General features: G+C 37.7%; 1 long non-coding RNA gene across 1 annotated transcript in view; it reads left to right on the plus strand.

The window, feature by feature from the left end:
• The first annotated feature begins 1,296 nt into the window (after positions 1–1,296).
• LOC116961724 overlaps positions 1,297–13,866 on the plus strand; it is a 77,940-nt gene continuing 65,370 nt past the window's right edge. The window contains exon 1 of the long non-coding RNA XR_004407110.2: positions 1,297–1,927. This is a non-coding gene — a long non-coding RNA (uncharacterized LOC116961724). The remainder of the gene's footprint in view (positions 1,928–13,866) is intronic.

Here is a 13,866-nt window from a genome sequence, read left to right on the forward strand (position 1 = left end):
CAATAGTGTGAACATTAATAGAACACCTCTGAGAAGCACATTGTTATCATGGTGGGGCTTCTACGTGTTTGTATGGTCTTCATTCTATTGATCCTGGGACATCAAGGTCCTAAGAAATATGCTTCCATAAAACCCTACAAGAAGCTAGTTACCAGAACCTTTCATTTCTGTCATTTCCAAAATGTAAAAAGCAACATAAACCCTTCTACCTAGTCTTTTTACTGGGATATGAACTTGTTCCCAGTGTGTAACTGCTTTGTTTTGTTGATGTCTCATCTGCTTTCTCTCTGGGCCATTACTGCCTTCAGCACACTGTTTGCAAGGCTAGATCATGAGCTTCTTGGGGCAGAGTAGCTGCCTTGCTCTGTTTGTAGTTTACTTGCTAAGAGAGCCCATAGAGGCTACACAAAAATGGTGATGAATATTACAGTAGTACTAAAGTACCTTTTGATTTGTGAAGGGAAAGACGTCTGCCTGCTTCTAATAAATCTTGAACCATTCATGGCAGAGTTAAATAAGTTGTATCCCACCTAAAGGAGACCTGCTGCAAGAAATGCCTCCAACCCAGTAAAGCACTGGTTACCTCTCTCTTGAACTTTCTCTTTGCCCCATGCAGACAATAGTCTACAATAAAACTGTTGCAAAACTGTGAAAATGCAATAAACCCACCCAAACTGCCAGATCAAACAGACCTCTATTCCAGTGAGTCCAGGACTGTCTGCAGCCTTAAGGTCAGGGCCAGCTGCATTGAATGGTGAAGGAATTGGATACTGACTGACGCTCTGAAGCACACAGTTATGTTCTTACATTAAATGTTCTGAAAGCAGTCACTTGTTAGCACTTGGAACTGTTGTATTTCAAGGCTGAACCAAAAACCAATGACTTTATTTCTTCTGAACTAGAGGAGATTATCAGACAATCAAAATGAACTGATTTTTTTCCCCCTAGAATGCTAGATGTTTGTTAACACAGAAATCCTCAAGATTATGATACCTGAAATATTTTATAAATTATTTGTAAGATTTCAGGGTATGAGGGCTTGCAGTTCACGAGAACCTTTATTAGAAGTATAGCAGAAAGCAGTGCTTTGATGCATCTTACCAATGTGGAGGAGTGGGTTTATTTGGACAGAAAAGTTTCAGTATGCAACTATTTGGTTTTGTGCAATGCAGACTCACCGTCCAGCCTGTTATGCATACTCTAAAGTGCTCAAGACCTTACTTGCCTACTTTACTTTGAGGTTACAGTAGGCATCAGGATAGACCAGAGTTCTTGAGATCAAAAGTATATGGAACCTGAAACTGAGCCAGTCATGGTTCTTCTTGAAAGGCATGAAATGGGGCTGGGACCTCTAGGAAAACCATGAAAGCTGAAGTTGAAAGGTCTTCTGGAACACCCTTGGAGTCCATTCCTCATCACAACTAAAATATTGAGAAAGGAGAGCAAAATAGTTGAAGTCAGTGAACAGAGTTTCTTCCCCAGTGCTGGAACCATGGTCCATCAGAGAAGAAAGAGCGAGGGAGTGATGGAGAGAGAGAACTGATGCAAGGTGAAAGATCATGCCTCAGGACACACTACCTGCATATGTCAGTGACACTGACCACTGAGGAGAAGCACTCCAAAAAGTATTAAACAGGTGTTAGTTTAAATGTTGATCCAGAAGCTAGAAGATACAAGAGAAGGATGTGATGATGGAATCTTCAGGGGCTGTGCTGAATAGGTGAAGGAGACTCAAACTGAATTAGGATGTGCAGTACGAGAGAGCTGGATACAGTAACCTCTTGAGATCTCCACCATCAATTGCTGTCAGTAAGGAATCTGTGGCCAGAAGAACTGGAAGGGCATTTTGGAAGGTGCATGAGGCTCCTGCCAGAGCTAGTCCCTCACAACCCTCACTTTAGGGAGTATCTGCCTTAAGTCTTGCAAGGTAGGCATGACCATCTGTGAAAAAGGTCTCTTACAAATCTATTTGCAAATTTCAGTAGCTATTAATTGCAACAAAAGAGTAAAATAACTTTCATGCCTTCTTTCTCTATCCAAAATACACTTGGGGGTTTTGAATATCTTTTTCTATTCCAATTCCAGATTCTTTTAAGACGACCTCTGAACTGCTTGATTATAATTGATTGGTTCCTTATACACTTTGTGGTGAAGGATTTCATGACTAAATGATCTCTAAAGTTAATAGAAATCCCTGTTCCTCTAGCTTTTTCCTGTTTCTGTCTATTGCTGATTGTAAGTCTTGAATCCATGTTGATTTAGCTCCAACTATGAGAGAGAAATAAAAGATTTTGAAGTGAATATTTCAAAAAAACTAGCTTATGCCACAACACACATGGCAAGTTGAATCTCAGAATATTCATATCTCAGTCATCAACATAACCTCTGCAGACAGGAGTCAGGAAGAAGGCAGAAGATACATTTGCTAGAATTTAGTCTAGCTGCTGATACAGTGTAAATTGCAGCAGATGAAAGAGACAAAAAGAGAAGGCTTCAACATTAGAAAATTATTATGGTGTGCTCTCTTGTTTTCTTTGAGGAATGAGAAGAGCAAATACTACACAAATGTGATCAAGGTTATCCAAGAAGTGAGGTAGTCACTTTGAAGGAAAAGAAAATCACTTCAGCAAAATTCCTATACAACCCTTGAGTGGAAACTAAAACTGCTGTGATGTAAACACCACCCTCTTTCCCGTGGGAGATTTCCACTCCACAGAACGGGCTGGAAGATCCTTTTTTACATGTCCCTATACTATGTACAATGAATCTGGATTCAGTTGTATAAAGACCACAACACTTGTTCCAAAAATATAACAGCCTTTGAGATAGTTATGGGAGCAATTCTGCAAAACTATTTTAGAGGAGATATAATGACCCAGTTAGATGGAACCTTTCACTAGGTTTTGAAAGTATGGTCAGTGTTTCTGTGAACATAAGCCATTAATTCAATGAAAGCAGTGGCTAAACATCTTTATTTTTGTGGAATGTGACATGGGATTTTTGTGGGATTCATATTCGGTCTAAATATCACGTTCCATACTGCATGCAAATGGGTTTCTTTTGCATATGATTTGCAAATGGCATAACTGTTATGTGCAGACATGCTTAAAAATTCACCAGTACTAACATTCCTTTTACACAGTAAAAATCCCAAACAATTCCAACCACAGTTGTCTCATCAGTGTTAATTTAAAATTCAGTTCTTTGTACAAGCAGTAGAAAAACTTTTTCTAGGAACATTTTTGCAGAGATAAATTTATAAACTTCTCTAACTAATCACTGAAAGACTTTCTTGAATTTTAAGTATTTTTGAAAAAATATCTATCAAAAAATATGAAACAATATTGGTGAGAAATTTAAAACTTTCTATCTGATCCATGAGTAATATTTATTTTAATATTTCCTGTTAAATTGTAAAGAATTGGAATTTTTCATAAAATACTAGCCAAGATCTGAATAGTGTTTTGTAGTGATTAATCAAATGTGTGAAGTTACTTGTTTAATTTAACAAATTGGAAATACAGAAATTTCTCATACTTCCACAGGACTACTTCTTCTAGTTTTGAAAAGCACACTGTTCACTGATGTTCTTTTAAAGACAATCATAGTTGTAATAAATGTAATGAAACTTGCCAGCAACCTTCTGTTACATCAATAAAATACATGTTCTTAGACCAAGCCGCCAGTCCCATACATTTTTAACTTAGAATGTCAAATTAAGAGGGCATTGTGGGCTGGGAAGAATATGTTTTTCCATGTAAAGATTATTTTTATATCTCAATGTTTACTGCATGAATAAAATAATGCAAAAACATTTCACAAAACAGAATTCCAAAGTTTTGTCTTCTCTATTCCTTACGTGTGAAGCAAAAATCCTATATGCCTGATTTTCCATTTCAGTGAAACCTCAGTAGAGGCAAATAAATCAAGAAAACTGGTTATCATCAAAGCTTTAGAGGGCATAGCTGTTGTATTCTATGTTTTGTTAGATGCAGGCTGTGAGATCCTCTCTTTAAGAATTGTTTGACATGTGATTTCTATGTGGCTGTTCTCTGTCTTTTAAGGATTTGAGAGACAAGAGTTTTGAATAATTTGACAGATGTTAAAAATGGCTTTCCGCTTCATCATGATCAGAAAGGTTTGATGTGTTATTGATTGTATTTAAATGGGACTTTCTGGGAAGTGAGGCATCTACTGGGCTATTCACTCTGCCAAAGGCACAAGACCAGATGGCTATCAGGTCATGCTAGGCATGCCTGGCCATAAAGAACTTTCCTTTATTCTTAGACTTTTGAAGGCACATTTCTAACTTCTAGTAAAAAAAAAAAAATATGTCCAGGGCCATGCAGTACCAAGGACCTCACTCACTCATACTTACTTCCATTGAAAAATACTCTGTTGAGCAATCAATCTCATAAAAATGCACTAGAATGAAGTCTCTTTCTAAGAAAAAAGTCTGGATGTGAATGGATAGAGGTACTGATAAAGGCAGACTGCTAGAAGACAGGTCTGGAGTGATTTTGACACTGCTTTAATTTCCTGTCTTGGTCTGAACAGTCTCTCCCTTTTCTTTCTCTTCTTTTTTTGTCCCAAATATCTCACGTACATGGATTTTACATCAATGTAATAGGCTTTAGTGGCCTAAGCCCCTTGGTGTCTGTAAACTGTTCAAGATTTATGAGGTTGCAACTATGATTAGAAACTGGATTCAAGAATAGCATATATCATGCAGAGATATGAATGGATTCATTTCTCAAGAAAATTAGATGGGTGAATTGAAAATGTTTTCTTCTGCTGCTACAGTAATAGAGAAAGGGGGTTGGTATGCTCATTCAAAATTATGGCCTCTGAATCAAATCTTTAATATATTTTTCAATGCATGATAATTTTATCTGTCATCACTATCAAATAGCTTTAATGTTATTCACTTAACATCATTCAAGAAACAACTTAACTAATGTCTCTGACAGAGAATTAATCTTCTGTTATTTCTCCAGCTGTATTTTCCTTCTTACAACCCCCAAAATGACTCTAGCACTGACTCCTCCTACTAAATTACAATATCCAAACAATTTAAATTAGTATGTCATGAGATTGGAGTCGTTTTGTGTTTGACCTAATTATTAAAATTACTTTCTGAGAACTAATGGCATAATTACTCTTATAATTAGTAAAATAAAGAACCTGTAACTGCTCAGACTGGGAGCAGCTGATATGATCAAGCCTTAAATTGAAAAAATCCAAAATTTTCTTGCCCATCGTCTGTAGTTCAATACCTTTCAAAGGGAAGGCTGATACATGCCTGTAATGACTATGTTTAAACAATTAAATCCTGTCTCCACCTTAGCATTTGATTCATTACTCACTGATGAACCTTTGTCCCTACTTGCCTGTTACTGGGAAAACATACAGCAGCGTCTACTACAGATACCAAAACATACTTGCCAATAGCACTAGTGATACTGCTCTGTGATAAAACAGGTATGGTAGGCTAAGCGAAACTGAAAAAAGGGCTTGGGTTAGAGGTTGACCTTCACCAGGCAGAGCTCTGAGCAAGCAGCTCAGGGCTGCTGCCTGCAAAGCCCACTGCCCAGCAGTGACCTTGGGCATCCACATCAGGCATCACCTCCTGGCAGCCCAAATTGCCATCACCAATATGACTCGTGGCTATGCTGGGATCAGAGGTAGTAAAGCTGGGACCAGGGGGATTAGGAAACTTTGCTTGCTACCATTTCTCTCTTGCCCTTTCTCCTCTCACTTCCTATACCATCAGAGGGAGAAGGCTTCCCACCTTGCTGATGCCCACTGGGACCTTCTTGCATGAGCAGACCCCAGGATACATGGTTTGGAATATGATCGATGTGTATACAGTGCACATTATGCCCTTTTGTACAATTTCCCTCCTGAGAAAATATATCTCTGGTGTAATTGTTTGCCTGATTTGACTATGGGTAACATAGGCATGTTTGTCTCTCAGAGTAGGTAGACCTCCTGGGGAAAAGTACATTTCCATTTTACTTACTGTGTATTACACCCATTCTAGAAGACCTTTCATGTTTATTTCTACTATAATGCAATATTCAGACTTTTTTATTATTGGATGAATAGTGAAACCCCCCTTCTGGCTGAATTGCATTTCTAATCTATTTATTTTGTTAAGCAATCAGTCAGTGTATAGCTCTAGTTTTATAGAGGTATCTCTCATTTTGATGCTAAAGTTCCTGAGAGCTTCAAGTGGATAGCATTGTGTTTTGCAGTAATTATTTCTTGATTTGCAGCCCTGAAATACCAGAAAATGTATTTTGAAAATTCAGTTATATTTCATCAGGAAAGAACAACAAGCCATTGTATCAGTGTTCAATTAGAGGAAACAGAATACCTACTCATAAACATTTCACTGTGTTAATATTTTGGACTCAATATTCACTTATCATGAAAACTATGTGCATCTTCACTTTGAACACATGTGACCAGACAAATCCATAATGGATGACACAGGATTATGCTGTGCCCTATAGAAATATCCTGCACATCTTGATTTGTACATGAATTATTCAAGTGTCAGCAGCAGAGCTTGCAACGCCATGCAAAAACGGTATAAATTCCCCAAACAAGAGAGTGAAGATTCTGTAAATACACTGTCTTTTCTGTTAACAATATAGAAATTATTTCCCCAAAGGGTGTATATATAACTCAAAGATGGGCTTGGTTCCTCCTAAATGCACGATACAGCTTTTTCTCCCATAGCTGATTGCAGTCAAACATAATATGACTGACAAATACAGAAAGCAAAATGAAAGACCTGTACAGAATGAAATATTTTATCCACCTTATCATTTAAAGGAAGAATAAATAACAAATATACAAATAAGTTACTAATTTGCATTTTCTTTTCATACTGATGTCCTGAACAAGACATAAAAAGTGCTGCTCAAAATTCAAATTACAAAGAAATTGTTACTTTAATTAGTAATTAAAATACTTTCTACATCCAAAATATGAAACAGAAGGTGTTGAGGCCTGCACCATTATAAACAGAGGTGAAACTCTCTTCGACACAAAAGCTAAGAAGGGCTGCTATGAAGCTGAACAAAGATGAGAGCCTCTGGATTATTTAAAGATATCAGTGTTTCAACAGACCAGACAGGGTAGTTGGTTCTCCACCACAGAGCAAGGCAGTGACTGGAAGAACAATGAGGACCTGGGTTTCTTGCCTTCCCAGTGTCTGTACTGCCATCGCAAGAACAATATGCCCTAAAGAACTCTTTATGGTTAGTACTAACGGGTCATCCTTTGCTGTGGGGACTTGGATCTTCACCACATGTGACTACTAAAATTTGCCTCTGGTGTATTTTGTAAAGATGGAAAGCTATGGAAAAATATGCACAAATATAGCTTCCTGATCTGTACTATGGAATTACATTAATTTTAGACTTTATTATAAAATGGTTCATTTCTGAGATGAGGACAGGCCATTCATACACTGGCCTGAATCCAGCCATTGTAAGGCTGATATCTCTGGTGCATTATCCTTAATTCACTGGGTATATGACATGTAAATATTGGAAATGGAAAATATGACTGAAATAAATACTAAATTTCTACACACTGTGAAATTTGTATTTTTTAGATGCAAACTAAAATGGGGACATACCTGGAAAGAAAACCTTTGCCATATTTGCTGTTGTGCTTAACACCTTGGGAATATATTTTTTTTTTTCTGAATTAAGCTGAATTAAAATTCTTCATAAATCTGTAATCATACAATAGAGTTGAAAATCTAAAAAGTACCAGTCTTATTTCATGTTGACACATACTGTTAAAAATGACCATTGTTATTAGGTGTTGGACTGTAATGCATTACAGGGTCCAAGGAGAGTATACTTGGGACTTTAGTACAGCATTATCTTATCAGAGACATGCACAACTGTTTTCACTAAGAAGGTAACCCTTAAAGACAGGCATGGAAATAGAACTTACCAAGCAAAATAAAACAAAAACTACAACATTCTCATACTTTAAGCAAAATCTAGGTAGCCTTTTCAAGAGGCCATCAAAGCTATAGGTACTTCTTTTTAAACTATCATTGAACTTTAGACTTCTAATTAAGATCAATCTTACTGATTGCAGTAATAAAGAAAAAGGAAGACAAACAACACTTAAATAACAGTGCTTCCGACTTCCAATTGGAGTAATAAGTACATATAAACAGCATATTAAAACTGTGGATACTAGAGATGTGATGATGTCAGATAATGTTTCAGACCTACTCCTTTGAGAACTTTCTGGGGAGGTTAGGAAATCCACCACTGCCCACTCTGCTCCATGTCACCTCTGCTCTCTGATCCAGGCTATACATGTCCAAGAATATGTACCTGGAGTGAATAAGGTGCACCAGTACTTTTTCCCAAAAGATTTGTGGGTTTAAGCTTTAAATGAGTTTTAAGCAACCTAGACTAAAAGCATGTAGAAATGATGCTTTTGAGGTTCACCAGTAATAAGAAGGATTAAGTGAGCTTTTCTAACTAGGATAATAAAGTTTGTTTTACGTGGTCCTTTTACAACATTTTTCCCTTGACAGCCGAACACTTCCAATGATTTAAAATGGATCTCATGTTTCCTTTCCTTCCTATCGTCTTTCATTTTCAACAAAGAACTCCCTTGTTGTTTCTGTTCCTGTTTCACTCTGTGTGTGAGGGAGTGGAAATGCCGTGTGCCTCAAACCTGTCAGAAAAGTTCATGTCATCAAGAGGAGTTTGGCATTTTGATCCCAAAGTGACGGCATCTCCAGTCATGTCTTGCAGGAAGGAGGTCCATTGTCTGTGACCAGCTCCTGAGCACTCCAGCACTCAGAATATTCCTTCTGTCACTCTAAAACTGAATTTAGAAGAGTTCTCCTGGGGAAATATAGTCACAAAAAGGAGAACTATCCTAGCTGCCCTGAGACACTCACAAAGAATGTTTTAGTATCTGCCTCAACAGTGTTTCCAGATTCCCGTGTGTGACCATCTTAGGTAGAAAAGGGATATTATGATCCATGTGATGGCCAGATAGAGTAGCACCACTTGCCTCCAAGGTAGCTAAAGAGTTGTGCAGAGCTGCTGATACTAGCAAAGGGTGGTAAGGATAGGTGGGCTGGAGAGAAGATCTGGAGACAACTGCTGACAGTTCTCCTTCCAGGTGTTATTAATGAAAAATTCAGTGGTGGCTTCAGGTACAGTACACTCTATTTCCACCCAGTGAAATCCACTGAGGAGTAGTTTACATTTTAAACTCAGTAGCTTGGATCTTTTTCAGGCTGCAGATTAGAATTTCAGAGGTTATCAAACCAAAGATTGCTAGTTGTAAAAATATTGTGTTTCATAATCACTAGGGAAGAAATTCAAGCTTTTCAAATGAAAAAAATTATGTCATGGTACATGAATTATTCAGAGTATCAGATAAACAACAGGAAAGGGGTTAAAACATAGAAGGCTGTCCACAAGTGAAAGAAAATGAAAAGCAAAGGATTTGGGCAGACAGTGGGGCACAATTCTGCTCTCCCCATCCTGTGGGCATGAAAGACTGTAGGTAGCAAATGTTAATTCTGCTGTATGTCTCACTGCTCCCCTTTCTCACTCAAATCAGAGTGATTTCTTGGATATTATTTCTCATTTCCTTCTCCAGGCAGGTTGTCGTAAAGCCACAGAAGGCAGAGACATCATGAGAGCTTGTTGGTTACTTAGAGCTTCCACAGGGCTTGGAGAAGTGAAAGCTTCCAGATACGGCAGAGCATGTAGAATGAGTTCAGTATCATGGTGATTGGTTTCTGAGCATTCTTATCAAACACACCCTGTCAGGTCTTGTAAGCTGCAGCAGCCAGAGAAGCACAATAGCTATTGTACAGTTGTGAATGGGCAGGACAGAGCTTTTAGACACTAAATTTTCCCTTATAATTTTTATTTTATCTTTGCATACAGAAAATTATGTTAAAAAAGAGACTATATTTAATTATAGATGTATTTAACCAATACCTAATAGATATTTTTGCATAGACAGGACACTTCCACCTCAATCTTTAAAATACGTTAAACATACAATTTGCTTCCAGTACTTCAAAATCTGCCAACTATTGGGGGTTTAAAATGTACCTTTCTCATTCATACAGATGGAGTTTCACATTAGCTAGTGTGTATTTAAAAATGTGCTTTTCCCCCACTATCAGACAGGATGCATACATGGCTCTGACTGTACACAAGTTTGCCAGGAACTGAAGGTTTGGGCGGTTGAACTTTCCTCCCAATCCACGTGGAGAGCAAATCCCATCTTCCCAATGGAAGGATCAGGCAAAAATTCCATAAGCACAAACTCATGAATACCCTTTGCAGAAATAATCCACAGAGAGGGCTGTTTGGCTCTTGTTGCATTCTTAGCTGGTCAATCACAATAGTGCCAAAGATTTCTTGCCAACTCTCACACACTTCTCTGACACAGCTTCTTTCACATTCTTTGCTCGTTTTCCTCTTATCTGCTATCTAAAAAACCTTAAGGAAACTTACAGAGAGGAAAAAAACTCCTCTATATTTGTTTAAATAACATTAAAGAAAGGGTGGAAAATGCCAAGTCTGGACTGCAACATAAGCAAGGCAAGTGACTATTTAAGGCCACCAGGGAAGCCTCAGCAGTTCTTCAATTTAGTTCCCAGATCTCTTATGGCGTCCTGCCCAAACCCACTGTGATTTACCCCTCTTTTTCTAGTTCCTCAGAAGCCCTCTGCCACAGTATCAGAGGATCAGAGAGAGGTCTAATTAAATGTATATTTTAAACATATTTTTATAGACTTGCTCATTCATTTTTAATTATTATTCCAAGTAGCAGCTGAATTATCCTTGACTATTTTCCATCTTAAGATCACTCCATACTTTATAGACTCTGTTGCTGTGAGCATGGCAGAAAAAGGCATCAGTTTAGAAGGTTTATTCTATTGATTTGAGACTTGACTGCTTTTATTCAGTTTCCTATTATGTTAGAAAAAGTCCTAAAGAAACCTGCAGTGTAAACCTTATATAATCTGTCATGAGGGCTCTTGGGAGACACTTCAGATAGTCAGAGAACTTCCTCCTGACTCTTGCAAGTGTCGGTAGTCTGATCTCAGATATTTGTCCACCTTAGCCATCCTGCTTCTCAGACGGAGGCAGCAGAGAAAGCTCAGACCAAGTGTGGTGTCTCACGTGGCTGCGGCATGTCCACTGAGGTGCATTCCAGGGCAGTGGAGCACTCCCATACAATAATGATGAGGATAAAAAGGGTGGGCCAGGAAGATCAGATGATGTGATCATCACAGCCTATAAGCCATGCAGACAAGGCTCTAAGCACCCGAATCCGTGCATCAGCTCTTGCTCCTGGAACGAATGACACCTTCAGGGAATAATGTAGAGGAGGGATATGAAGTGTGTAGGGTCTGAGCTGGCCAGGACATGGGCTCGTAATATAGATGCTTTTGTAACATTAACATATGCCTGTTTTCTTGCCAGGTCTGCAGAGTGCCAGAATTTGGCCCTAAATATTTAATGAAACCATTGAGATTTATAATCAGAAAAAGCAGAAAAGAAAATAGGAAAGGGAGGAGGGAAGAGGAAGAGAAAACTGTACAAAAGGCATCTGATTAAACCAGTGATAATTACTGATATTGTTCTTCTCTGAGCCAGTATCACACTTCAAAATAAAAAGTGGAAGATAATTTTGTTAATAATTTTAATCAGCTTCCTTTTCATGAAGGATCAGAGAACATTAATAGAAGGTTTTCCAAAAGACAGATGATTTGTAACACCATCAACTCAATAACTGAAAAAAGAGACCTATTCTCTCTTCCATTTGTCTGAAGTAACGGGTTCCTCCAGAGGAGGAACAATAGACAGAGATTGAAAAGCCTTGATTTGACCTAAATGAAAGATATTCTTTGCTAGCAGATGCTTTATCCTGTAGTTTATTTTTCTCTCTCTCCCCAATAGGCTTTACAACCATGTTGTCCTGTTTGTTTTCAGCCTTTGTTTCCTTTCCCAATGCCAGGTGGAAGCCTGGCTGGCTTAAGCAGTTCAGGGTATTCTCTGAGAGGAATTTGCTCAGGTTTCCTTGGCAACAGGAGCCACAAGAAATTCAGTAAGGCACATTTTTGAGTGAGGTTTTTTGTTTTCCTTTTAGCCATTCTCACGTAAGCATCATGGAGAGAGAAGTTGGTTAGGTTCAGATTAATCAGGTAAACTGCAGTGAAAGGACAGGGGCAATATTTGTCTCATTTCTGAATCTGGCAAACAACATGAAGCTGCCACTGCTGTTAATGTCCCTGCTGTTTGCCTCCAAAGTATCAATAATCTTTATACCTAACAAGCTTTGAAAAAAGAATGATTACAGTGTGATCCACATGATTTGATTTAACTTTTATATAGGAACTAATGCCTCATTTTTAAAGTCTACAGGCTTTATATTAATGGGCCTTTCTATATAATTGCCTCCTGCCACTGTTTTCTTTTATTGAGAAAAGTCATGTAATGCCATTGCAGATGTGCTACCAGCTTGGAGTAAACATGGTGCTCCAAATCATGTGTAGTACAATAATTCATACGCCTGCCATTATTTTAATGCTCTGCAAATCTTTTCATTTGTTTTTCTATGGAGTTGGAGGAAACACAGTAGGAAGCAATGTTGTGAAATCCTGAAGAGTTTCATTGTCAGTAGAGCTGCTTGAGAAATTATGGTCCCTCTCTTTCAGAATAATTCAGTATGAAAAGAAACATTTTGTTAAAAAAGAATTTTCATTGAAAACCTAAATGTTCAGTTTTGTTCTTGAAAGTCTCAAAGTGAAAAACATTTTTCTTTTCTTTCACCTCATTTTTCAATACAGACGCCTTGGCAAAAATATAAAAATAATAATAAAAAAAATTAAAACCCCAAAATAATCAGCCAATGGTAGCTTTTATTTGTAATAATTGCTCACCCTTTCTGTCCCTGATGGTGCCATCCCAGTAATTTCTCCATTTTCTGCTATAGCAAATTCTGGAAGGCAATGTTATTCTAGTTACTGAATGTAGTGTGGAATATTGGTTGTTATTCTCCTCTTTCAGCCATATGCAAGTTTGTTTTTCAGGTTCCAATAGATAATTCTTGGGTTTTTTTGTGGAAATTGAAAACTTTCAGTAACAAAATCATTTTGTGTAAACTTGCCATCACTGATGTCAGCCAGAGGCAGTTTTTTTGGTCTGTATTAAAAGCATGAGCAAAATTATGTCCATCTTTCTAGAAGTTTTCAGAGTTTACAAGCAGAATAAAAATAAAATAATAAACCACTCCAGCATTTCCTTTAAATTCTCATCAGACCTATTTCATGTGACACTGAGGGAAAACTTTGGCTGTACAGAATATAGTATGTGCTTTTACATCTCGGAATGCAAGGACTGGGAGACAAAATGCCTATTCCTTCTCGTCTCCTCAGTGAAACCTGATTGTTTTCACTTAGTTTGAATTCTTTAGCATTTGAAAAGACTTATTAATATTATCTTATCGTGAAATTGGGAACACAGGTGAATGGGTTAACTGACTCATGCCTTGCAGAGCGTCCCACCACTGAGTGTACTTCTGAGAACATGACGCTTCCTGGCGTCGTCACTCCTGATATGGATATGGAGAGACAGGATTCACAATTATTAAGAGAGACTGCACCATGAATTAATGTGTGGCTAATAATAGTAAGCAATTGTTGTTATATAATTGTTACTTTTCTATCTATTTTTCTAGCAATTGTTTATCCAAGTGAAAAAAAGTTGGTATATTTTGTAGTTGCTCAGACATAATTTGATTATAACTCATTCAGCAGTAGAGTTCACTTAGATG

The sequence above is a fragment of the Tyto alba genome, unplaced genomic scaffold (genome assembly GCF_018691265.1).
Source record: "Tyto alba isolate M040663 unplaced genomic scaffold, T.alba_DEE_v4.0 Super-Scaffold_9, whole genome shotgun sequence".
In the NCBI taxonomy this organism is placed as follows: domain Eukaryota; kingdom Metazoa; phylum Chordata; class Aves; order Strigiformes; family Tytonidae; genus Tyto; species Tyto alba.